Consider the following 27,813-nt stretch of genomic DNA (forward strand, 5'->3'; position numbering starts at 1 on the left):
CCCAATCCTTTGTGACTTCAAGCGTATGTATCAAGAATTGAATGCACTGCCCATTACCTCTGATAAAACACAAATGCAGAACCAACGGGAGCAGTTGGCTGTTATGAGCTTCTTGGGTAGCTTGGGACCAGAATTTGATTCTGTTCGATCTCAGATCCTTGTGGTGACAAGGTTCCCTCACTTGCAGATACCTTTTCTAAGGTTCTTCGTGTACTCCAAGATACTACACAAGACTCTAGCACTGTTGATAGCGCTGCCCTTGTGAGCAATGGCCGTGGTCTTACTAAGAATCCACCATTTGTTGTTTCTTCATCAGCTAGTACTCAAGGCTTGACTGATAAATCTGAGAAAACGGGTCCGGTGAGGACATGTCACCACTGTGGTAAACCTGGCCATATTCAGCGTTTCTATTGGAAGTTACATGGCAAGCCACCTCAGTCCAAGATAGCTAACACTGCCAGTACTGAACCAGCAGCCCCTTTGTCGCTTATGGAGGAGCGTCGTGTAACTTTGACCATGACAGAGGAGGAGTATGCTCAGTACAGCCAGGGAAAGGCATCTTAGGAAACTCCTTCCACTGATACTTTTGTCCAGACAAGTAATGCCACTGCGTGCCTCTTCACTTCTAGACCCTGGATTATTGATTCAGAGGCGTCAGATCAAATGTCTGGGATGTCAGGTATATTTTCCTCCTTACAGACCTCTTCTTCTAGTGTTACTCTTACTGACGGTTCCTTTGCCACAGTCAAAAGTACTGGCACCATTCAGCCCACTTCCACCATATCCTTGTCTTCAGTCTTATATTTACCTAAATTCCCATTTGATCTTTTGTCAGTTAGGCAAATCACTAAAGCATATAACTGTTCTATAACCTTTTTCCCGGATGGTTGTGTTTTTCAGGATCTCCAGACGAAGAAGACGATTGGTAGGGGCAGAGTATCGGGGGGCTATATCTTCTTGAGGGCACACCTTCTGTTGCCTGTTCGAGTACATCATCCCCTCACCAGATACATTTTTGGCTAGGACATCCTTCCCTACAAAGTTTGCAGACACTTTATCCTAGTTTTCATTCTCTTTCGGTTTTAGATTGTGAGTCTTGTCAGTTTGGGAAACTTCACCGTGTGAGTTATTCCCCTAGAGTAAATAAACGGGCCACTGATCCTTTTTATTTGGTTCATTTTGATGTATGGGGTCCGTGTCCGATACAGTCCAATCTTGGGTTTAAGTATTTTGTTACTTTTGTTGATGACTACTCTTGTGTTATATGATTGTATCTAATGAAATGTCGGTCTGAATTATTTTTCATCTTTTCCACATTTGTTGCTGAAGTAAAGAATCAATTTGGTTGTTATATCAAAGTTTTATGTAGCGACAATGCACGGGAATATTTTTCTGCTCCATTTAATGCTTTTATGACTACCCAGGGTATTATTCATCAATCTTCCTGTCCTGACACACCTCAACAAAATGGTGTGACAGAACGGAAGAATCATCACTTGATGGAAGTTACTCGGTCCCTTCTCTTTGAAATGAGGGTGACCAAATCTTTTTGGACGGATGCCGTTTTGACTGCATGCTATCTCATCAATCGCATGCCCTCTTCTCTGTTGCAAGGTGGTATTCCTCATACTTTGCTTTTTCCTTCCGAAACTTTATTTCATTTGCCACCCCGTGTTTTTGGATGTGTTTGTTTCGTTCAAGACCATACGCCTAGGTTATCCAAGCTTGACCCGAGAACTCATAAGTGTGTTTTTGTTGGATACTCTCAGGTTCAGAAGGGGTATCGGTGTTATTCTCCTACTCTTCCGAAATATTTTATTACTGCAGATGTTTCCTTCTTTGAGTCTCAGTCATATGTGTGTGACTCAGTCCTTCCATCTACTTTGGATGAGGATATTCCAATATATTTTGTTTAGTCTCCTATGCCTGTGCTTGTGCCTGCTCCGCCTATTCCTGTGCCTATCACTGCTCGGCCTGAAGTTCGCAATGTTAAAAGCTGTAGTCCAAGGGAAGAAGTTGTTGCCCCTGTTGACCCTCTACTTATTGTCACCTCTTTGCCGTTTGAAGATTCTGCACCAATCCCTATTCCTCCACCTCCGGATTTGGACCTTCCCATTGCTCATCGAAAAGGTACACGTCGGTGTGTTCAACACCCTCTTTCTTCTCATGTTTCTTATTCAGGTTTGTCCACTTCTTTTTGTGCCTGTCTTTCTACTGTTGAATCTCATCCCATTCCTAAGACCACTGCAGAGGCATTATCTAGTTCTGGTTGAGGACAGCTATGGAGGAGGAACTGCAAGCATTGGAACATAACCAGACTTGGGACCCTGTTCCATTGCCACCTAGGAAATCTGCCATAGGTTGTCGTTTGGTATATGTTGTCGAGGTTAATGGGGATGGCTCTCTTGCTCGCCTTAAGGCCCGTCTGGTGGCCAAAGGCTAAGCCCAGGTGTATGGGGTTGATTATTCAGATACTTTTTCTCCAATTGCTAAACACACTTCTATTCAGGTCTTGATCTCTCTTGCAACCACCCATCAGTGGCCTTTGCACCAATTAGATGTCAAGAATGCCTTCCTTCATGGTGATCTCCAGGAGGAGGTATATATGGAGCAACCTCCCGGGTTTGTTGTTCAGGGGAAGTCTGGCTTGGTTTGTAAGTTGAAAAAGTCCTTGTATGGCTTGAAACAGTCTCCCAGGGCCTGGTTTGGTCATTTCACAGAAGTAGTTCTTGAGTTTGGTCTATCTCGATGCAACAGTGATTATTCTCTCTTTTATCGACAGACCAACACAGGCAGAATTTTCCTTCTTGTGTATGTGGATGATATCGTGATTTCTGGAGATGACTTTAAAGGCATTAAGAGTTCGAAGTCTCATTTACAACAAAGATTTCAAACTAACGATTTGAGGAAGTTAAACTATTTCCTAGGTGTTGTGGCTCAATCGAGAAAGGGTATATCTCTTTCACAGCGGAAGTATACTCTTGACCTGCTTACAAAGACAGAGATGCTAGGTTGTAGACCTCTCGATAACCATATGGATCCTAATGTCAAACTTGTTGCTGAAGAGGGAGATGTTCTTGATGATCCAGAAGACTTGTTGGGAAGCCCAATTATTTCACTTTCACCAGACCTGATATTGCTTTTCCAGTGAGTGTTGTGAGCAAGTTCTTATCATCTCCTCGAACTCCTCATTGGGATGCTGTTATCCGAATTTTGAGATACCTCAAGAAGGCTCCAAAGCATGGATTAGTATATGTTGATCATGGACATGGGAGAGTTGAAGGGTTCTCAAATGCTGATTGAGCTGGGTCACCTATTGATAGGAGGTCAACTACAGGTTATTGTGTGTTTGTGGGAGGTAACCTTATCTCATGGAAGAGCGAGAAACAGCGTGTAGTGGCTAGATCAAGTGCAGAATCAGAATATCGAGCCATGGCACATGCAACTTCTAAATTAATTTGGCTGAAAATGTTGTTGACTGAGCTTGGGTTTGAGGACTCTTCACCAATGCAATTATGGTGTGATAACCAGGCAGCAATACATATTGCCTCAAACCCAGTGTTCCATGAAAGGACCAAACACATTGAGGTAGACTGTCACTTTATTCGAGAAAAACTTTAGCAGGGAGTAATCTCTACAAAGCACGTCAAGACAGGAGAACAACTTGCAGATCTTTTTTCTAAGTCATTAGGAAGTGGGAGGGTTGACTATATTTGTAACAAGCTGGGCGTAATTGATATATATGCTCCAGCTTGAGGGGGAGTGTTGAGAAGGAGAATATTCCCTCTCGGGATTAGCGTCAGGTTTCTGGATCTCCTCTCTTTCTCTTTATTAAATTTTGTTTTCCCTTTTTGCCCCTATGTGTAAACCCTTTATATAAAAGAAATATCGCAGCCCTCCCATTCAACAAGAGAGCTGCTCGTTGGTTCTCTTTTCTTCTTCCTCACTTCTTCCATCTCTTTTCTGTTTATTTACAGAAAGCTTTACAACAAATCCAAGATTGCTTAAATCTGATTTATATTGAAAGATTTCTGTTCCGGTCAAACTTAATTTGGTGTGCGTGAATGCTGTTTAAAATCACTCTGAATGGAAATAAATTTTTAGACATCAAAACAAATGAACATTCTACTGATCTTTTAACTTTTAGCAATGTTTTATCATATTAAGATTTATGAAATTTTTAGATTTAAAAAAACCCCAGCATTTAAAAGTTGAAAATTGCGCCTATCGCCGAAAATCTAGTTTTTGTTCTTGAACTAGGGGATTGACTTTTTATCCTTTCAGAATTCGATTTTTTTTAACTATTTTTATTGGATTCAAATAGGGGGTATTTGCTTATTTATAAATAATATCTTAAGCAAATGTTTCTTAATTGATATTTGGCATAAATAAGTGCATGTCTAGGTTTCTGGCATAAATAAGTGTTTGTCCTGGTTTCGAGTCAGGCTTCCTCAAGTTTCGATGGGGATAAGTGAATTTATATTGGTGTTCAGGAACTTGTGAAATTACCGAAATATGGTCGAAACAAGGTCGAAACATTGCAATTTTTAAACTCCCCCTTCAACATGTCTCGGTCAGCTGCGAAACCAAGATTTAGTTCCATGATGTCCACAGTCCTTTGTGGATTCCAAGTGGAACTTAGGAGGATTCCTAACCTTTTTATCCTATCTATCTATCTATCAGTAGTGTGCTTTATCCTGTGGCTACTCTATTTCTGTCAATTTTTCTGATCTGTTTCTGGTTACAAGTTCCTGCAATATTCTATTTGATTTGTGCACAGGTTGCATTTAGCAACTTCTGAAATTTTATTCTCTGAGATTCTGTTCTTGCTTCTGAATCATCTGTTCAATTTTAAGCTTTGTTTTTTTTTTATTTTCAAAAGTAATTCGCGAGATTGAGCACCTATTTTTTTTTTAAACCCAAATATTACCTAGGACCCGGGCCAGTCCCTAGCATTTTATTAAAAATAATAAATAATAAGAGCATACACGGGGGGGACATTCCACCTTACCCCAGCCCAAGGAGTACAACCACTCTTGGCCTCTCAAGGATCGAAACCCACCAAACCTGCACAGAATGGGAAGAAAACACCATAAGCTATTTTCTGAGAACAGGCAGTCCAGCCCTGTCCTCCCGTAGGATAACCTGAAAATCGCCCGTAGGTAAACCGTCCTGTTGAAACATGATGGACGACCCAGAATCACAAGCAAGATTAGCCAACCAATTAGCCGCCCTGTTACTTTCGCGATAAGCAAAGGACACGTAAGCCCGAGCAATGGCAACTAAAACCAAAACCTCCTGAAACCAGTACCACCCCTTCCACAAGTTACTCCTATTATGGTTAACCACGCTGACAATGGATGCGGAATCCGAGTTAACCACCAAATCAAAGAGACCTAAATCCTGGCACAGGAGCAAACCATCCCTCAAGGCTCTTAGCTCTGCAATCGAATTAATGCAAATACCATAAAAGTTAGAGAAGGCCGCCAAGACCACACCATTCGAGTCCCTGATAACCCCTCCACCCCCTCCATAGCCTAGAGTACCCCTACAAGCACCATCCACATTAAGTTTTACTGAGGCGAAAGGTGGACACCAATAAACTGGGAGAGGCCGTTTCAGCTTGGGTTTTGGAGCCAAGAGGCCAAAACATTGAAGAATTAAGCCGTCCCTTAAGGACCCCAACCGACCAACCTTGGAGGGCAACTGAATTTCTTTCACCCAGGCTTCAATGCGCTCAACTATTGAACCAGCAGTACGCCTACTTTCCCCATGCCTTCTATTGTTTCTCTCCTTCCAAAACTCCCAAACAATCAAAGAAGGCAGGACTCCTGTGATATAAGCACTAAGGTTTGTTCCAGCTAGCCGACCCCTGCCAAAGAGAAACAACTTCTAACATCCTATGAGATACTAGGAGAGATGTCAAAAATACGAGAGAAATAACCCCACACCCTATAAGCCATACCGCCAGTAACCAGACAATGATTAGTAGTCTTCCTCCATGGATTCCCACAGCAGTTGCATTTGGAAGCCAAAGGAATGCCACCGACATTAGAGATTCATCTATGGGGACCTTTCCATTAAGGAGTTGCCAAGAAAAAAAGGCCACCTTCAAGGGTACAGACTGATTCCATATCCACTTAGCATATGATATCACGGGAGAAACCCTCCGCACTTCATTCCAAGCCGACCTAGTAGTGAAGCAGCCATCACTAGAAGGGGTCCACACTAAAACATCATTCCTATCTGAAAGAGCAAAATTACCACGGGTAATACTATCTCTTATTGCAGCAAAATCAATGTGAGCTAAAATGTCCCGCCTCCAAGAGCCATCCTCCTCCCAAAGCATCCTTAACACACAAATCCGTATCCACCAGAAGACCACTGTCAACATAGTCAATCGGAGGGCCAGCCCTAGTCCAATCATCAAGCCAGAAGGATATGTTGCCAAAGCCAAGCAACCATCTCGAATTATCCACCAAGAACTCCTTAAATGCCAGAGTATTACACCAAGACTTTGAGCCAACTCCATGCAATCCAGCCAGAGCAACATGAGAGTTTCTAAAGAATTTTTCCCTGAAAAAATCACTCCACAATGAGCGGTCAGAAAGGACCATCCAAAGGCCCTTAAGCCTGAGGGAAAGGCCAACATCCTCGAGGAGCCTAACTAATGTAGTACCTTTCTCTGTCTTCTCTGTATTGATCTCTCCTTGGAGCTCTTTGTACTACCAAATTGACTTGATATCTGTCCTTTTCTAGGGGAATGTTGTTGTCCCTATAAGGGGTAGTCCTCTTCTCTTCCAATCGTGTCACCTTTTCATTCAACTTCTGTAACATCTCCATTATAGCAGCCATAGGATCAAGTGGAGGGGGCAGAACTGGATTGCCATGTACATCCATGGCTCTGATACCACTTAATGTAGTCCTAGATAGGTAAGAGACCTACTAGGAGCCAAACAACAGGATCAAATAACAAAAGGGGTTGCTGGTTCGAATGGACAGCACTAGGATTTAGGTCAATTCCTAGGGTTTGGGTTGGATTTTGGGAAAGGGGTTTATAAGGTATTAATGGGCAGGTCTAGGGGGTCAAATATGGTATAAAAAGGTTAGGGTTTGGATGAGTTTTGAAATTCTGTAATTTTGGGCAGAATTGAATTTTAGGGTTTTGGGTTTGGGTTTTAATGGAGCAAGGAGATGAAGGGGTTAGAGTGGGAGTTTGGGGCTGAAACTTGGATCGAGTATCAACAATGATGTAAGGGATGTATGTTGAAAGTTTGGTTTGAAACTGATGGACAGATTCGAAGTTATGGAGGTTTCCTAGTAGAAGTAGGAGAGGGTAAAACTGTAATTTCAGACAATCGGCTGGGTGGATGGTGCTGAAATTTGAATCGAGTCTCTCTTAGGCTTTGAGGAAGACTTGATCAAATTTTTAGCAGGTTCTAATGGTTAGATTTGGCTGGGCAGAATTCTCACAAAAATCACCTTGTATGTGACCTTCTAGAAGGAAGAAGAATAGTTGCAGAATTTCTTACTTGTTGCAGGTCTTCAATGGCAGCAGCTTTGAAGATGAACAATGGGGTCTCCCAATCTTCACGATGCAAGGAGATAAATAGCAGCCCTCCCGATCTTCACGATGCACGGAGTCGATTGGAGATCCACCAATCCCTTCCACCTTGAGATCCACAAGGATATACACTCACAAAGAGCAGCAGCAATGGCAGCAAACATAAAGCTAATTTTTATTAATCAAATTCGTATTCAATGCTGGCCTCCCTTACAAACTTATATAGAAGACTTAAAAATAGACTTAGACACTAAAAAGGAATGGCCTAACCCAATCCTTAACCTATTAGCTAACTTAAACTGACTAGGAAACTGAAATAGACTCAAAATAGAGTCATAATCCAGGCCAACTAAACAACTAAAAGAAAAACTAATAAAATCACTTAAATTGAACCATTAGTTGAACCGGTTCAATTTAAAACACCAAATAAAAAAGTATGGAAATAAAACTAAGTATGGGAGGTAATCCCGTATGCAACCTATTTACCCATATTTTAGACCCATAAAAGTGGCCTATTACATTAGAAACCCATGGGATCAAAGGCCCAACATGTATGTAACCCAACCCTAGACTTATTCTTAATAAAAGAAACCCAGTTTGGTGATAAATTTGCATCACTAACCCCCAACCCCCCTTCTTCAAGAGGCCTACAAACCTTTTGCCAGCACACCCAGTGCCAATGATTTCCCCACTCCGAGCTTCCCCAAAAAAAATCAGCAAAAATTCCATATAACCTTTGAAGGACTGTCTTAGGCGGATCCAACGTTGCGAGAACGTGGATGGGAATCGTAGAGAGGACATGTTTTAAGAGCGTAACACATCCTCCGGAGGATAAGAGCCTTCCCTTCCAGCCTGCCACCTTGTTTCTTATTTTTTCAACAAGATCATCAAAGAAACAAATTTTGAGTCTTCCAAAGTGGAGAGGGGCCCCCAAATAGGTGATTGGGAGTGACTTCATGGCAAACCCAGTCACAGCCCCTACCATACGGGCTCTAGCCAAAGGGACCTTGTCCCCCAAAACAAAGCAGTTTTTTTGCCTATTGACCAGTTGCCCCGAAAAGCCTTCATATCTGCTAATAAACCCCATAACTTGCTTGAGCGAGTTCTTCAAACCCCTTGTGAAAATAATGGTGTCGTCTGCAAAAAGGCAATGTGATATCCCAGGGCATCCTCTCGGGAGTCTGAAGTAAGATGCATGCCCCTCCGCAAAAAGATTTTTTATGCCCCTGCTCAGCACCTCCTCCGCCAAAATAAAAAGAGCAGGAGATAAAAGGAAAAGTACATAAGAATAAAAAGAATACGATGACAATAGAACCCAACCCCTAGATGGATTGACATCTTTGAAATCATTCAATATGGGGTGCCAATGCATCATTATCATCCACCTGACTGGATGGTATGCACTCAATCACCTTGCATCCTGCATCTGTTCTCAAACAACTCAGCCATCACCTTCTATATACATGCCAAAAAATTAAAGACAAGGACAACAGTAGATTGCACTTTCCTTAGAAGGACCAACCCCTTTAACTCCTTGGAAGCTCAAGGAAACTGTTCCTCATAAGCCAAGATACCAAAAGACACTTCAAAAAATTAACAACATGATAATAGCATAAACTTGCAACGGATGAACATTAATGTTTTACTCTATCATTTAGAAAACACGTGCATTTTAGTAACTAATCACACTATATCAATAAAATGATCCACCACAAAGAGGTCATGCAATTTCCTAAATTACAGGAGCAGTAAAATTTAAAATTCTTATGTTCCACGCACACACTTTGAAAAAATAGTAAAAATAGGATGTAAACATGGAATAAACATTATGATTTTCTCTTTTTTTTAATCTTCTTCTTTTTTTCTTTTTTTCTTTTTTTATTTAAAGAGAAATTTTATTGAATATATAAAAGGGGCAAACAAGCCTATGACAAATTACTAGCAAAGAAAGCTAAAGCTTAAACAGGAGGGACTCAGTCCTAAACCATATGGGCGAGGGCTTCAAGCCACTCGCTTACCCGATAGAAATGATATACCAAGGCTACGGGGGATCTGCGAGGTGCACCGAGGGGGTCCTTGTCCTATTTGATCGTCGAGGGATCCCAACATATACTCCGGGCCGATCAAAAGCCACACGAGCCAAAAGAGCCTCCTCCTCTGGTGAAAAGGGAGATGTGGTCTCCTTTTCAACCAGAGGTTTTTCTACTGCCGTGTCCACCCCTTTAACACCAGGCTTAGTCTTCTTTTGACGTCGAGTTCTACCAATAACTGGAGTTGCCATACGGCAACCCACACGGCCACCTCGAGGGGCATTCCTACGGCCATCACGATTTTTTCGACCCAACACCTGAGTCCACCCACCTTGCATCTCCTCTTTATCAACTTGGTCATAATCCGCCCCACCCACATCTGACCCAGTTGCACAAGCAGAACCCACATCCATATTTAGGCCCGAATCCACTCCATCCGACCCACCGAGAGAAGATCCCTCCTTATTTGAATATAAAGACTCCTTTCCCAACTCAATCTCCACCTCATCATTATCTTCCAAATTTGAAAACAAAGGAACATTTACACTAGAAGTATTAACCACCACGCCTTCTCCACTAAATTAGCACCCAAACTGGCATTCACTCTATCTCCTTCCAAAAAACCTCCATTTGATTGGATCTGATTAACCAAATCCCCTTCAATGGGATTCCTTCCAACCTAGACTCCCCAACCCCAACGTCTCTCCTCTCAAGCCCTCTGCCACCTGCAAATTCCGGTACCCGTGAAAGATCTAGCGAGTTCTCCATTCCTCTGAGAATAGCACCATTCAAAACCACAAGTGAAGCCCCATCTCCACCACCACCTATAGCCTTCTCCCCCTCCACTTGAATGTTATTGGAAACCACAACAGCACCAGGAGTAGCACCATATTCGATCCCCAACCCTGAGCTCGAAGGCTCTTCCATTGCTTGCGCTTCTTTCTCGTTCTGCCCTTCCTCTGAGTTGCAGGCCGGATTGGCCTTTTCCATTAGGGCTCCCCCTAAGGGGGTTGGGCCTTCCACATCATTCACTGGGGGTTGTGTTGCCCCTGTGCATTGCTCCCCTAACCTTCTTCCTCCTACTCGACCCACCTTGGCAAGTTTTCGACAAATCTGTGCTGTATGCCCTAACTTTCCACAGCCCATGCAAACCATAGGCAGTCATTCGAACGAGACCTTCTGAAGGAAGCCTGAAGCACCACACCCTATCCAGATTTTTTCAGGCAGTTTAGCGCGAAGGTCTACTTCTACGCAGGCCCTCGCCTCAACCATTCTGGTGTACCCTGACGTGGCACCATCCACCTTCAATACTTTCCCAACCACCCCTGCAACCGATAGAAAATAGTTACCCTGGTACAAGTTTACCGGCAGATTCAGAAACGAAACCCATACAGGCACTACCGGGGACTCCACCCCTGCTTTAAACATTCTTGTACACTTAAAGAACCTAAACGGGAATCCCTTGATCATCATGTGATCTTTCAGCCAGACTCTCACGTAGTCTGTGTGATTCACGAACCGTAGTAGAAGGTGCCTCGCGTCGAGAGAGGAAATCACCACATCCGCTGACAGGTGGAATGCTGCTTGCAGAGCCCATTTCACCTCGAACAGCGATGGCCTCCCGTACGAAAACTTCGCCACTAGCGCTAACCTGAAAGGCTCTTCTGATTGTTCTATCTCTTCTTCTGAGAAGAAAACGGCAGGTGTACCTCTGTGCATCGACGGTTTCCACACAGCAATCGAAGGGGTCGTCACCGAACTGAGAGACACCACCGCCGAGAACGAAAGGGGCTGGGAGACCGCCGGCCGCGAGCATTCTAGTGGGCAAGCCCCCCTTGTGGCGAGAGGCTTGGCCATCAATAATCGTATTTCAATTCAGCCATTTCTTCTGATCTAATTCATTGATTATGCAAGTTAATTCAATAAACAATTTTGTATGATAGGTGAAGTAAAGTGATCTAATGTTCAAGCAGCATGGTTCTAACAAAAGACTAGAATAGCAATATCAAAGGATAGGAAAAACAGAACAAAATCAAGGAAATTTCTGTAACTACAGAGCAACAAATCAGAACAGGTGCTAAAATTAAAGTCCATGAGTCTGTTCTGCTGACAGAGCTGATGTTCACAATTTGATCTGATTCTGACAATGGAATAGTGATTTTCTGAAGAGCCCTACTGCTATAAGGACTATTGACAACAGATTCAGAATTGTAGTAATCAACCAGGAAAACTCAAGGAAACAAGAACAGAATCTTGGAGAGGATAAAACAGGAACTATGTAAACAATCTGAGCACTGCAACTTGCAATCATCAATAGTTAAAAGAAAATCAACTGAACAGAGTAGCCAAAGGGTTTAGAAATTGGATAAATCTGACCTGCAAATCTGCAATTTTAGCAGTAAGATAGATAGAGAGATAGAGAGATAGAGGGATAAAGAGGATAAGAATCCACCTAAACCCTGTTTGGAATCCACCAAGTACACCATTGAATCCACAGCAGCAAAACTTAAGAAAAACTGAAAGAAGTATTTCATAAATTTTTCTCTGAGGCCATATGCCAATAAATCCATATATAAAATTCATAAACTGGCTCTCTTAACACTCCTAAAACGGATTTGGAATTCAAACTACTACTTGGAATAGTAAAAATAGACTAGTATTTTGGCACTCCTACTCAAACTAGGACTCTAAAACAGAACATAGACTTGGAATGAAATTTGGGACTCAACATAAAACAGAACATAGACTCCTACTCAAACTAGGACTTGACTTAGCTAACTTCTAACATAAAAAAGTCGTTAAACTAATCCTACTTGACTAATCTGGTAGTCCTAGCTTCTACCTATATAATAGGCCCATTAAGTGACCTATTACAATGAAAGCCCATTGGACCAAAGGCCAAACATATATGTAACCCAACCCAAAGCTTATTTCAACTAAAATAAGCCCATTTCTATGATTTATCTACATCATGAAGTCCCCATAGTGACCATCAATCAAGAATTTAAGTATCGGTATCGGGTATCGTATCAGATAGGTGATTTTAACAAACATATCATATCATATTGAATCGTATTGTATCGGAGAGACAAAAGATATACTAAAGATTCACATGGAAATGGTTAAAAAATTCATGGATCGACTTATGACCAAGGCTTTAAGTATCCTTCCATATCAGCCGATATGAACCGATACGTATCGTATCTTTAAGGTACTGATACAATACCTAAAAAAAATTGGTATTAATACATGTAAGTAACCTCATCTTTTATTTATAATCAATTGAATGCACTTGTCTCGTCGTACTTTTTTCTCCTTTTTATACATGATATATTATACATATCATAGTTGTCAAGGCAGTGGAGCCTAAGCGCTTAGGCTACCAAGGCACCCAAGTGTTTTTTTTTATTTCCTCTCTTCTGTAACATTATTTAGTATGCTACAATATATACCATGTATCATCAGAAATCAACATTAAGCCACATCAAGTCATCAAAAATCAACATTAAACCACATCAAGTCATCAAAAATCACCATTAAACCACATCAAGTAATCAAAAATCAAAATAAAGTCACATCAAGTCATCAAAAATCAATACTAAGCCACATCAAGTCATCAAAAATCAACGTTAGAAGTATCTTGTGGAGGGTAAAATAGGTATGTCACTATGTCCCATTCTCGAGAACAGCGTCAGCCATATGGCCATGGGCTTGTCTCCTCTCTTTTTGTTTCTTGTTTTATCCCTGTAAAGGTCTCTATATATTAATGATAATATCTGGCCTCTCTCATATTTATTGAGAGTCCAGCTTTCCCATTTTCCTCTCCTCTTCTCTTCTCTTTTCTTCCTTTCTTTCTTTCTTCCTTTCGTTCTTTCCCTTCCTATATTTCTCTGTTATTTACATAGTATCAGAGCATTTCTGATCCATAAGGGCCTGCTTCCACTGCCTTTCTCAGTCCCTTTCTTATCTCTGTAACCGAAAGAAGAAGGGGGGTTGATTCCATAAGTATTTGAAGGCACTTTAGGAGTCTGCTCTACTGTAGGGGTAGTCTACCCCATTTCTGATGTCTTGAAGGTGTTTGAAGGATTGCGGCAATGGTTTAGAAGCTTCGATTCATTTCTGAATCAGGTTTGATGTTCTTGGCAATGCTTTTAAGTTGAATGAAAAGCATTTCTGGACTGTTTTTGGTATTTTTCCATTGCTGTAATCCATATTTGGCATGGATATAGATTCTTGAATCGATTATTTGGACTGTTTGTTGGTTGTTCTTTTCTTGTTGAGCTATTGTTATGATATCGGACTGTTTTTAGTGAGCTGCTGAGGTACTCTATTGCTGTGTGGGGGCTTTTATGTATGGATTACTGAGCTATTGTCTAGCTACTGTTTGAAGCCTATTGAGGAGATATTGGTTTGCTGTTTGCTTGCTACTGTTTGAAGCCGATTGCTACTGGGCTGCTCCTGTTTGCTGTCTAAGGGCCTGCTATACTTGATCTTTGTTGGTTGAGTGCTATTATTCTTGGTTGGTATTCCTCTTTGGTGGCCATTATGGGAGAGACATCGAAGGATAGCAAGGTTGTGCCCAAGGTTGTATCCTCATCCCCAAATTTTCTGACCTCTAAGAAGCTAGGAGGGAGTCAGAATTTTCAGCAATGGCACAAGATTGTGACCTTGGTTCTCACAGGAAGAGGTGAGAAACATCACTTGACTGGCAAGAAACCTGCTACCATGACTGATGATGCTTGGGAGGTTGCCGATGCTCGTATCTTGGGTCAGATGTTAAACTTATTGTAGACCTTGTGACACATATTGACACTGTTAAGGATCAATGGGATTATCTGGCTGTTTTATACTCTGGACACAACAACCTCTCTAGGATTTATGAACTCTCCCAAGAGTTTTATCGGGTTAATAGGAAGAGTCGACCCTTGACCCAACACTTTGCTGATTTCAAGAGGATGTATGAGGAGTTGAATGCTCTACTGCCCATTACCTCTGATGTTACCTAGATGCAACTATAGCGTGAGCAACTAGCAGTTATGAGCTTCTTGGGCAGTTTGGGCCCTGACTTTGACTCTGTATGGTCTCAGATTCTTGGAGGTGTTACAGTTCCTTCTCTTGTAGACAATTTTTCTTAAGTTCTTCGTGTGTCTCGTGACACTACTCGAGTCTCTTCTAGTGATAGTACTGCTCTTGTGAGTAGTGCTCGCAGTGGGGGTCGTCAGCCTACCAAGTCCATCCCAGCTACACCTTCTGCAAGTACTCTTAACTTATCTGAGAGATCTGATCCTCCAAGGACTTGCCACCATTATGGCAAATCTGATCATATTCAGCGTTATGGTTGGAAGTTACATGGCAAACCTCCACAATCCAAGGTAGCTAACACTGCCAATGTTGATCCTGCAGCCCCACTCGTACCTATTGAGGACCGCCGTGTGACTTTGACTATGACAGAGGAGGAATATGCTCGCTACAGCCAAGGCAAGGCTGCTTAGGGCATTTCTTCCACTGCTACTTTTGTCCAGAAAGGTAATGCCACTGTGTGTCTCTCCACTTATAGGCCTTGGATTATTGATTCAGGGGCCTCAGACCATATGTCTAGTACCTCAGGTATCTTTTCCTCTTTACAACTTTCTCATTCGAGTGTCACCTTAGCTGATGGTTCCTGTGCTACAGTCAGAGGCACTGGTACTATTCAGCCCACTTCTTCCTTATCCCTATCTTCTGTCTTGTATTTACCTAAATTTCCTTTTAATCTCATGTCTGTTAGCCAACTTACCAATGCCTACAACTATTCCATAACATTTTTCCTGATTCTTGTGTCTTTTAGGATTTGTGGACGAAGAGGACGATTGGTAGAGGCAGGGTCTCGGGGGGGCTCTATATTCTTGAGGACACATCTTCCATTGCTTGTTCAGGCACCGCTACCCCTCATCAACTTCATTGTCGTCATGATCATCCGTCTTTACAGAGTTTGCAAAAACTGTTTCCTAGTTTGTGTTCCCTTTCAATTTTAGATTGTGAATAGTGTCAATTTGGGAAACTCCACCGTGTGAGTTGTCCCCCTCGTGTCAACAAAAGGGCTTTACATCTCTTCTCTTTGGTTCACTCAGACGTATTGGGTCCTTGTCGTGTGTCTTCCAAGTTGGGTTTTACATATTTTGTTACTTTTGTTGATGACTACTCTTATGTGACTTGGTTGTACTTAATGAAAAGTCGCTCTGAATTGTTCTTTATCTTTTCTTCATTTATTGCCGAAATCAGGAATCAATTTGGCTCTTATATTAAGGTGTTGCATAGTGATAATGCACAGGAGTATTTTTCTGCCCCTTTTACTGACTTTATGACCACCCGTGGGATCATTCATCAGTCTTTCTATTCTGACACCCCCCAACAAAATGGTGTGGCTGAACGGAAGAACTATCACTTAATGGAAGTGACTCGACTCGGTCCCTTCTCTTGAAATGAACGTAGACAAGACTTTTTAGGCTGATACAGTGTTAACTGCTTGTTATCTTATCAATCGGATACCCTCCTCTATCCTAGGTGGGGGCATTCCTCATGCTTTGCTCTTTCCATCTGAATCTTTATTCCCCTTGCCCCCCCGGTGTCTTTGAGTGTGTCTGCTTTATTCGTGACCATACTCCCGGGTTGTCGAAGTTAGACTCCAAAGCTCTTAAATGCATTTTTGTGGGCTATTCTCGTGTTCAGAAGGGGTATCGTTGTTATTCTCCTGTTCTTCGCAAGTATTTTATTACTGCTCATGTTTCATTCTTTGAGGTTCAATCTTAGGTGTATGAGCCTATTGAGGATCCTTCCGTGGATGAGGATCTTCCTCTTTGTGTTATTCAGCCTCCTATGCAGCCTCCTGTGCAACCTCGTGTTCGGCCTCCAATCATTCATGTTTATCATTATGAACCTCGTCTACAGGAAGAAGTTGTTGACCCCATTGATGCTCCGCCTACTGCCACGTCTTTGCCGTCTGTGGATCCTACCCTTGATCCTCCATTTTCTGATTTGGATCAGCCCATGGCTCATCGGAAAGGTACCCGTCAGTGTGTTACACACCCAATTTCTTTTCATGTTTCTTATTCTGGTTTATCTTCTACCTTTCAAACCTGTCTTTCCACTGTTGCATCTCATCCTATTCCTAAGAGCATTGCAGAGGCATTATCTGTTCCTGGCTGGAGGACATCTATGGAGGAAGAGTTACAGGCTTTGGCACATAACCACACTCGGGACCTTGTTCCCCTGCCCCCTAGGAAGTTTGCCATTGGTTGTTGGTGGGTCTATGTGGTCAAGGTTAATGTTGACGGGTCTCTTGCTCGCCTGAAAGCTCGGTTAGTGGCCAAGGGCTATGCACAGGTGTATGGTGTCGATTATTTGGATACCTTTTCTCCAGTTGCCAAGCTCTCTTCTGTTCTTGTTTTGGTTTCTCTTGCCGCCTCTCATCGGTGGCCCTTGCATCAGCTTGATGTCAAAAATGCTTTCCACCATGGCGATCTTCATGAGGAGGTGTAAATGAAGCAACCTCCAGGGTTTGTTGCTCAGGGGGAGTGTGGATTAGTTTGTTGTCACACCCGGCCCGGTTAGTAAGGGCAAGGTGTGACCGAATGCCAACTGGCATTCAATCGATCCCCTAGGATCAATTAGTGCAGTACTCCATATCACAGTCCATAAACACAGTAAATCATTGTGGCGGAAGAAAATAAACAGTAATAATAACAATAATAATAAAGGAATCAGGTGATAACTGAGTAATTATATTAAGTGAAACCTGTGATACAATGTATAGTTCTCAAAAGACACCAAAGTACAAAAGTGAAACTGTATCTACATATTATATTTCACAAAAAGTTTATAAACACAAAAGATTAGCCTGCTCCATCAGGCCAAATCAAGAGAACGCGGATGCATCGCATCCACAGAAGGCTTCATGAACTTCAAACTTCGGCACCCCACGGTCTCCCTCGGTGTGGAAGTCAGAAGCAACAATATCAACATCATCTGGTTTCTTAAAACTAGCAGCACTATCTGAAAAAGAACAGGTACCACAGGGGTGAGCTCCACTGAGCCCAGCAAGGGAAACATGCAAACACAAGCATATAGTCCATGATGCATGACCTATATCTAAGAATGCTACTAACATCAATGTCTAGGTCTCATGAGGTATAAATGCTACTGTAGTAGGAATGATATTCCCAGTCACGGAATGAACTCATCGGTCTTCCCAAGAATACCACTCTACTACGGTGGGGACCTGTCAGGTCCGGAATATACACATCAGACCCCGACGAACCCTCAGTGATAACCCTACTGTTATTCCCATTCCGGTATGTACTCATCAGACCTGGGACAGTGAATGACATTCCGGTATTAACCCTTCAGACCTGCCACGGGTTATCCAACACCTTTACCCCTGTTGGCAAGGGTCGTAGCATTTGGGTTAATGATAGCCTAACCATATGCATTTCTAAACATGATGTCATATGAGGCAGCAATATATAGTAATTTAGAAGTTCAACATCATTTCTCAACACATCGCAGTAAATCATAGTAAAAGTATGCAAGTGCATAAATGAATGATACCTATAACATGCATACATCTAATGCAAAGCAAAAGCTATAAAACTACATAATATTATACTACTAGGATGATGGATGTAGGTGGCAACCAACATAAAGAGCAATTAAAGAAGAAACATTCCAAAGAAAGTCAGAATTCCCTTACCTGTACTGGAGAATATCCCTAGACAAGTGGAGCTCCAATACACACCAAAAACCTCACCAATTGATGTTATTAGTCTCTAAATAACCAATATATAACAAACATTAGGTCTAATATAGTCCTAGGTAAAAGCCTAAGGTACCCAAGAACCCAAACCAAGCCAAAAGGTAGAACCAGATTCAGAACTGGCTGAATCCGGTTCACTTTATTACTCAGGTGTGTGAATCCGGTTCAGCTAGCATTGACTGTTTTGGGATCCAAAGTCCATGGATGATTGAAGTATGGGGCTACTTTCCCAAAATTAGTTTAGGGCTTTGATAGATTACAGCAATTGGAAGATTTTGACCCATTTGCATGTAGGATCAGATTAGGGTTTCAAATAAAATTTTAAATAATTATAAATTCTGCAATTTTTTTAAGAAAATGGCTGAAATGAGAGAAGGAGATGAGGGATTGATATTACAGCCTGGTTTTAGCAACCTACCAAGCTATAACTAAGTCTTAAATGGGGATTTTGTCAAAAGTCATCTAAGCTATTGGGTCTAGGCTGAATTAGGTCTTAATTCTAAGAAGAAAACAGCATGACATATAGAGAAAAGTTTGAGAAAATGGGGATTTAGGATTGCAGGTTGTTCTTAGAATAATAAACTAGTTAATTAGGTCCTCAATTTAGGGTTTTGAACAACCCAATCTAGGATTCACCATGTTAGGTTGATATGGGTCAATGATTCATCCATTAGAGAAAAGAGAAGAGAGGAATTTGGGAAAAACAGGTTCAGGTTTAGGAGCTTTACCTGAATTTAGAGTGTTCTTGATGATGGCAGCCCCAAATCCCAAGTTCCAATTGAATCTCAAGGTTAGATGAGAGCAATCCCAGCTTTCCTTCTCTTTTCCTTAGTTTTCTTCTAAGCTCCCAAGGCTGGAACGATTTCTATTTGGTGTAAAATTGAAATTCTGAGCTAAGGATTTCTTATATAGGAAGTCTACTAAAGGTTGTTTGTTACTTGTTAATTAGAATCAGTTTTTAAAATGTAATTTCCTAATATGTTTTTAAAGTAATTTAATTACTTAATTCTAATTTTTAAGTTGTAACTTAGTAATGGAAGTGGGCCAGGGTATGTTGGCACCTAAGCAGTCTAGATCTACAAAGGGGTGTGGGTCCCACTAGGTAAAATTTACTATTCTGCCCCTAGTACAATAATTAAACAAAAATAGTATATATATATATATACATAGAATGGGATTCTTACCTATATACCAGCCTAGGATATGGTGAGGTTCTGCATATGCTCAACCCAGCAAGTCTGGCATAAGAAACTGATATGCTAGAACCCGGCAGGACTTTCAGACTCAAGGATAGCTAGCTGTCCTGGCTCCTCGAAATCCTCCATAGGTGTGTCAAAGGATTGCTCTGAATCCACCACCGATGCAGCCCACAACATAGAGGCAAGCATAGACACAGACCCAGAACCTGTAATCACACAAGTTCGAAAAAGTTCAAATTAGAGGTGGGTTTCACATTTGCAGATTGAAGAAATCTTTGTATGGGCTGAAACAGTTCCCACAGGCCTAGTTTGGCCGATTTACAGAAGTGGTTCTTGAGTTTGGAATGTCACGATGCAATAGTGACTACTCTCTCCTTTATCGTCAAACTAGTGCTGGAAGAATATTTCTGATTGTATATGTTGATGACATTGTGATTACTGGTGATGACTCTACAGGAATCGATCGTTTGATAACTCATCTTCAACAGAGATTTCAAACTAAAGATTTGGGAAAGTTGAATTATTTCTTAGGGGTCGAAGTAGCTCAATCCAGGAAGGGCATATCTCTCTCACAACGAAAGTATACTCTTGACTTGCTTATGGAGACTGGGAAGCTAGGGTACAAACCTCTTGATAGCCCAATGGATCCCAATATCAAGCTTGTTACAAATAAGGGAGATGCCCTTGATGATCCAGAAAGATATAGAATGCTGGTTGGAAAGCTGAATTACTTGACATTCACTCAACCTGATATTTCATTTCCGGTGAGTGTTGTAAGTCAATTCATGTCATCTCCTAGGACACCTCATTGGGATGCTGTCATTCAGATTTTGAGGTATCTCAAGAAGGCTCCTGGACGAGGATTAGTATACACTGATCATGGCCATACACGAGTTGAGGAATTTTTTTATGCAGATTGGGCTGGATCACCGATTGATCAGAGGTCAACTACAAGCATTGTATACTTGTTGGAGGGAACCTTGTTTCATGGAAGAGTAAGAAACAGAGTGTAGTGACAAGATCAAGTGCAGAATCCGAGTACCGAGCCATGGCCCATGCTACTTGTGAGCTGGTTTGGTTGAAAATGTTGTTGACTGAGCTTAGGTTTGAGAGCTCTACACCAATGCAATTGTGGTGTAACAACCAGGCAGCAATACATATTGCCTCAAACCCCGTATTCTATGAGAGAACTAAACATATTGAGGTGGATTGTCACTTTGTAAGAGAAAAACTCCAACAGGGCATAATCTCTACAAAGTATGTCAAGACTAGAGAACAACTTGCTGATATGCTTACTAAGTCTCTAGTAAGTGGGAGGGTTAACTATATTTGTAACAAGCTGGGCATGATTGATATATATGCTCCAGCTTGAGGGGGAGTGTTAGAAGTATATTGTGGAGAGTAAAATGGGTATGTCCCATTCTCGAGAACAGCGTCAGCCATATGGCGCTGGGCTTGTCTCCTCTCTTTTTGTTTTCTGTTTTACCCCTGTAAAGGACTCTATATATTAATGATAATATCTGGCCTCTCTCACATTTACTGAGAGTCCAGCTTTCCCATTTTCTTCTCCTCTTCTCTTCTCTTTTCTTTCTTTCTTTCTTTCTTCCTTTCTTTCTTTCCCTTCCCCTATTTCTCTATTATTTACAATCAACATAGAACTAGAAGCCAGCAAAACTGAAGAAGCAAACTATTGGAAGTTTGAGACAATCAAAACATACATTTGGTTTATAGTTTATATTTTTCTTGGAATGGGTCATTGTCCTGGTATACGTAGTCTCACATTTGGTTTAAACTGTTCTTAGAAAATATGATCTCATCTATAAGTAATTAAACTACCCTCAATTTAGAGAAATGTTCTTGTTCTCTAAGAAGTTTAACTGGTCAAATGATTTTATTTTTACATGAGATTTTTTGTATTAGGTAGAGCATAAAACCAGCTTTCCAACAAATCCAAGATTGCATAAATATGATTTATATTGAAGGAGTTATGGGTCAAACCTTATTTGGTATGCGCAAATGCTGTCGAAATCGCTCTGAATAAAAACATTTTTTTAGATATCAATAAATGAATATTTTACCACTCTTTCGGTTTTTAGCAATGTTTTACCACATTAAGATTTATGAAACTTTTAGATTTGAGAAAAAACTCAGCATTAGGAAGTTGAAATTTCACCTACCACCAAAAATCTAGTTTTTGTTCTTGAACTGGGGGGTTGATTTTTATCCTTTTGGAATTTGATTTTTTACCTATTTTATTGGATTCAAATAGGGGGTATTTGCTTATTTATGAATTGTACACAGCAGAAAAATAGAAGAAGAGAAAGGAGAAAAGAGGAGAAGAAAGTGAGGGAAAGCTGCCTCACTAATAGAGAGAGAGAGAGACCAGAAATCACATTAATATAAAGGGACATTTACAGGGATAAAACAGGAAACAAAAAATAAGGGACATAAGCTCAGCGCCATCTAGCTGACGCTATTCACGAGATTGGGCTATTCCCATTTTACCCTTCACATCTAACACTCCCCCTCAAGCTGGAACATATATCAATCATGCCCAGCTTGTTACAAATATAGTTAACCCTCCCACTTACTAGAGACTTAGTAAACACATCAGCAAGTTGCTCTCCAGTCTTGACATACTTTGTAGAGATTACGCCATGTTGGAGTTTTTCTCTCACAAAGTGACAATCCACCTCAATATGTTTAGTTCTCTCATGGAATACGGGGTTTGAGGCAATATGTATTGCTGCCTGGTCGTCACACCACAATTGCATTGGTGTAGAGCTCTCAAACCCAAGCTCAGTCAACAGCATCTTCAACCAAACTAGCTCACAAGTAGCATGGGCCATGGCTCGGTACTCGGATTCTGCACTCGATCTTGCCACTACACTCTATTTCTTACTCTTCTATGAAACAAGATACCCTCCAACAAATATACAGTAGCTTGTAGTTGACCTCTGAACCATCGTGGATCCAGCCCAATCTGCATCAGAAAATCCCTCAACTCTTGTATGGCCATGATCGGCATAAACTAATCCTCGTTCGGGAGTCTTCTTGAGATAACTTAAAATCCGAATGACAACATCCCAACAAGGTGTCCTAGGAGATGACATGAATTGACTTACAACACTCACCGGAAATGACATATCAGATCGAGTGTCAAGTAGTTCAGCTTTCCAACCAACCTTCTGTATCTTTCTGGATCATCAAGAGCATCTCCCTCATCTGCAACAAGCTTGATATTGGGATCCATTGGGCTATCAAGAGGTTTGCACCCTAGCATCCCAGTCTCCGTAAGCAAGTCAAGAGTATACTTTTGCTGCGAAAGAGATATGCCCTTCCTAAATCGAGCCACTTCGACACCTAAGAAGTAATTCAACTTGCCCAAATCTTTAGTCTGAAATCTCTATTGAAGATGAGCTTTAAACCTATCAATTCCTGTAGAGTCATCACCAGTAATCACTAGTAATCACTATGTCATCAACATATACAGTCAGAAAAATTCTTCCAACACTCGTCCGACGATAAAAGATAAAGTAGTTACTATTGCATCATGACAAACCAAACTCAAGCACCACCTCTGTAAATCGGCCAAACCAGGCTCATGGGGACTGTTTCAGTCCATACAAAGATTTCTTTAATCTACAAACTAACCCGCACTCCGCCTGAGCAACAAACTCCGGAGGTTGCTCCATATACACCTCCTCATGAAGATCGCCATGGAGGAAAGCATTTTTTACATCAAGTTGGTGCAAGGGCCACTAATGAGAGGCGGCACGAGAGATCAAAACTCAAACCGAGGAGAGCTTGGCAACCGGAGAGAAGGTATCCAAGTAATCAACACCATACACCTGTGCATAGCCTTTGGCCACCAATCGGGCTTTCAAGCGAGCAAGAGATCCATCAGCATTAACCTTGACCACATAGACCCATCGACAATAATGGCAGACTTGCCAGGGGGCAGTGGAACAAGGTCCCAAGTGTGGTTATGGGCCAAAGCCTGTAACTCGTCCTCCATAGTTGTCCTCCAGCCAGGAACAGATAATGCCTCTGCAATGCTCTTAAGAATAGGATGAGATGCAACAATGGAAAGGCAAGTTTGAAAGGTAGAAAATAAACCAAAATAAGAAACATGAAAAGAAATGGGATGTGTAACACGACGACGGGTACCTTTCCGATGAGCAATGGGCTGATCCAAATCAGAAAAGGGAGGATCAGGGATAGGATCCACAGACGACGAAGACATGGCAGCAAGCGGAGCATCAAGAGGGTCAGCAACTTCTTCCCTTTGACAAGGTTCATGTTGATACACATTAATGACGGGAGGCCGAACAAGGGGCTGCACAGGAGTCGGAGCAACAAGAGACTGCACAGGAGGCTGACTAACACAAAGAGGAAGATCCTCATCCAAGGAAGGATCCTCAACAGGCTCATGCACATAAGATTGAGATTCAAAGAAGGAAACATCAGCCGTAACAAAATACTTGCGAAGAACAAGTGAATAGCAGCGATACCCCTTCTGAACACGAGAATAGCCCACAAAAATGCATTTAATAGCTTTAGGATCTAACTTCGAAACCCCGGTAGTATGGTCTCAAACAAAGCAAGCACACCCAAAGACACAACGAGACTGAGCAAGAAGACTGATGAATGATCCCACGAGTGGCCATAAAGTCAGAAAAAAGGATAGAAAAATACTCCCGTGCATTATCACTATGCAACACCTTAATATAAGATCCAAATTGATTCTTAATTGCAACAATAAATAAAGAAAAGATGGAGAACAATCCAGAACGACATTTCATTAAGTAAAACCAAGTCACACGAGAGTAGTCATCAACAAAAGTAACAAAATATGTAAAACCCAACTTGGAAGACACACGACAAGGACCCCATACATCAGCGTAAACCAAAGAAAAGGGATGTAAGGCCCGTTTGTTGACACGAGGGGAATAACTCACATGGTGGAGTTTCCCAAACTGACACGACTCACAATTTAAAACAGAAAGAGAAAGCAAACTATGAAACAGTTTTTGCAAACTCTGTAAAGATGGATGACCAAGGTGACAATGGAGTTGATGAGGGGTAGCGATACTCGAACAAGCAACTGAAGATGTGTCCTCAAGAAGATAGAGTCCCCCCGAGACCCTGCCTCTACCAATCGTTCTCCTCGGCCGCAAATCCTGAAAGACGCAAGAATCAGGAAAAAATGTTATGGAACAGTTGTAGGCACTGGTAAGTTGACTAACAAACAAGAGATTAAAAGGGAATTTAGGTAAATACAAGATAGAGGATAAGGACAAAGAAGAAGTAGGTTGCACAGGAACCATCAGCTAAAGTGACACTCAAATGAGAAGGTTGCAAAGATGAAAAGATACCTGAGATGCCAGACATATGGTCTGAGGCACTTGAATCAATAATCCAAGGCCTAAAAGTGGAGAGACACGCAGTGGCATTACCTTTCTGGACAAAAGTAGCAGTGGAAGAAATGTCCTGAGCAGCCTTGCCCTGGTTGTAACGAGCATACTCCTCCTCTGTCAAAGTCAAAGTCACACGGCGTTCCTCAACAGGTACAAGTGGGGCTGCAGGATCAACACTGGCAGTGTTAGCTATCTTGGCTGCAAGTTTGTCATGTAGCTTCCAACAATAACGTTGAATGTGACCAGATTTGCCACAATGATGGCAAGTCCTTGGAGGACCAGACTTCTCAGACCTCTCAAACAAGTCATAGGTACTCGCAGAAGGTGCAGCTGGGGGGATCTTGGTAGGTTGACGACCCCCACTGCGGCCACTACTCACAAGAGCAATACTATCACCAGAAGGAACTCGAGTAGGGTCACGAGACACACGAAGAGCTCGAGAAAAATTGTCCGCAAGAGATGGAACTGTAACACCTCCAAGAATCTGAGATCGTACTGAGTCAAAGTCAGAGCTTAAACTGCCCAAGAAACTCATAACCGCTAGTTGCTCACGCTGTTGCTGCATTTGGGTAACATCAGAGGTAATGGGCAACAAAGCATTCAACTCCTCATCCTCTTGAAATCAGCGAAGTTGGGTCAAGGGTCGACCCTTCCTATCAACTCGATAAAACTCTTGAGAGAGCTCATAAATCCTGGAGAGATTGTTGTGCCCAGAGTACGATACAGTTAGATAATCCTATAGATCATTTAATAGTGTCAATATGGGTCACAAGGTCTATAATATTGCTATCCATAGAATTGAGCATCTGACCCAAGATGTGGGCATCAGCAACCTCCCAAGCATCATGATCCATTTTGGCAGGTTTCTTGCCAGTCAAATGATATTTCTCACCCCTTCCTGTGAGAACCACGGTCACAATCTTGTGCCATTGCTGAAAATTCTGACTACCCTTTAGCTTCTTAGAGGTCAGAAAATTAGGTGAGGAGGATACAACCTCAGTCACAGCCTTGGTGTTCGTCGATGTCTCTCCTATAATCACCACCAAAGAGGAACACCAATCAAACAATAATGGCTCTTAAGCCAATTCAAACCAAGAAACAAAGAGGCAGCACAAACAACACTTTATCTTCACCAACGAGGCACCCGAAAGTGCAAATAGAACCACCAACCAATGCTTAATCCAAGATAAGCAAGAAATAAGAACTCATCATCACACTAAACAGCAAGTCAGTCCAATAGGAGTAATCCTATAGCACGACAGCAGCTCAAAGAACACTCCAATATCAGACCCATATCTCAACAAAGATCAAATAGGTACAAAACAGTCCAAGAAACCAATTCAAACATGGAGAGCTATATCAAGTGTTATCCAACAGCACAATAGACCCCAAAAAGATCAAAAGGAAGATTCACAGCAATGGAAAATCACCAAGCAATGCATCACACTCAAGCAAAGGTCATTCTAAGAACATCAAACCTGAAATAGAGATGAATCAACATCACCAAACCATTGCTGCAATCTGTCGAACACCTTCAAGGCATCAAAAATGGGGTAAACTACCCCCTACGGCAGAGAGGAACCGAGACAGTCTTCAAAATCGAATGGGGTTTATTCCACCTTCTTCCTTTGGTGTAGAAGTGAGGAAGGGACAGAGGGATGGAAGGGGAAGCTTGCCCTTCTTGATCAGATCTGCTCTGATACCATGTAAACAGCAGAAAAATAGAAGAAGAGAAAGGAGAAAAGAGGAGAAGAGAGTGAGGGAAAGCTGGCTCTCTAATAGAGAGAGAGACCAGAAATCACATTAATATAAAGGGACATTTACATGGGTAAAACAGGAAACAAAAAATAAGAGAGATAAGCTTAGTGCCATCTAGCTGATGCTATTCTCGAGATTGGGCTATTCCCATTTTACCCTTCACATCTAACATGAATAATATCTTAAGTAAAATATAGCTTAAATGATATTTGGTATAAATAAGGTTCAAAACCTAGTTCGATACCACTAAGGCGATGGTCGGCTAGACCCCAAAACTCTGCCTGGACGCCTAGGCAACGCCTTGACAACTATATTACATATTACTTATTTATAGTGTTTTTAATGCAAAAAAATCAACCTCAAACCAAGGAAAACCAGCGGGAGATCGATTGCAGCCCTGAGTCTCTCACTCACAGCTATCCCAACTGTTGAACAGCGAATGTTCTCCCATAACGATGACAAGCATGGCCTCAAAATTCTATTATTCAATTCTGATTCAAGTACAACTGATGGGTCCTATTTATAGCTTGGCCTAAGCTTCACAAAATAGAAAGTTGAAAATACAAAGTAGGAAATAGAAACTACTAAACCTAGCAACTAGTGACAATGGCAACTTATTGAAAATAGAAACTAACTAGAATTAGAAACTACTAGGGTTATATATATCAGCCTACTAAAACAAAAGAAAGGTCTCTAAAATAGAAACTAAATAAAGTAGAAACTATTAGGCAGCAATAAAATCGGTTTTGTCTTGCTATCTTTAGTGGGGCCCACAGAATCGCAATTATTTGCTTGGACTTCCTTCTCCATTCAAGGCTGATGGACCCACAACACTGTTCGCGTGAACAGTAGTTTGGGTATTGTTCATGTGAACAGTAACCGCTTTTTTTTTTTTGGTGGAAGTAGTTCAGGCTGCCTTTGGTGATGCTCCATCAAACCAACAAAAACTTGCCACATCATTAGACCAGGCTGCCTCTCACAGAAGTCACATCCCACGACCTTGCTGGGCTGGTTTTGGGGCTTGTTTCTGCGGGTACATATGGACTTGTGA

At 41.6% G+C, this 27,813-nt stretch overlaps 1 protein-coding gene across 3 annotated transcripts in view; it reads right to left on the bottom strand.

Annotated features, from left to right (window-relative positions):
• The window catches only part of LOC122655676 (DExH-box ATP-dependent RNA helicase DExH7, chloroplastic), a 116,539-nt gene that overhangs the window by 83,459 nt on the left and 5,267 nt on the right, over positions 1 to 27,813 (bottom strand). The gene's annotated exons all lie outside the window — the stretch shown is intronic.

The sequence above is a fragment of the Telopea speciosissima genome, chromosome 3 (assembly GCF_018873765.1).
Source record: "Telopea speciosissima isolate NSW1024214 ecotype Mountain lineage chromosome 3, Tspe_v1, whole genome shotgun sequence".
NCBI lineage: Eukaryota > Viridiplantae > Streptophyta > Magnoliopsida > Proteales > Proteaceae > Telopea > Telopea speciosissima.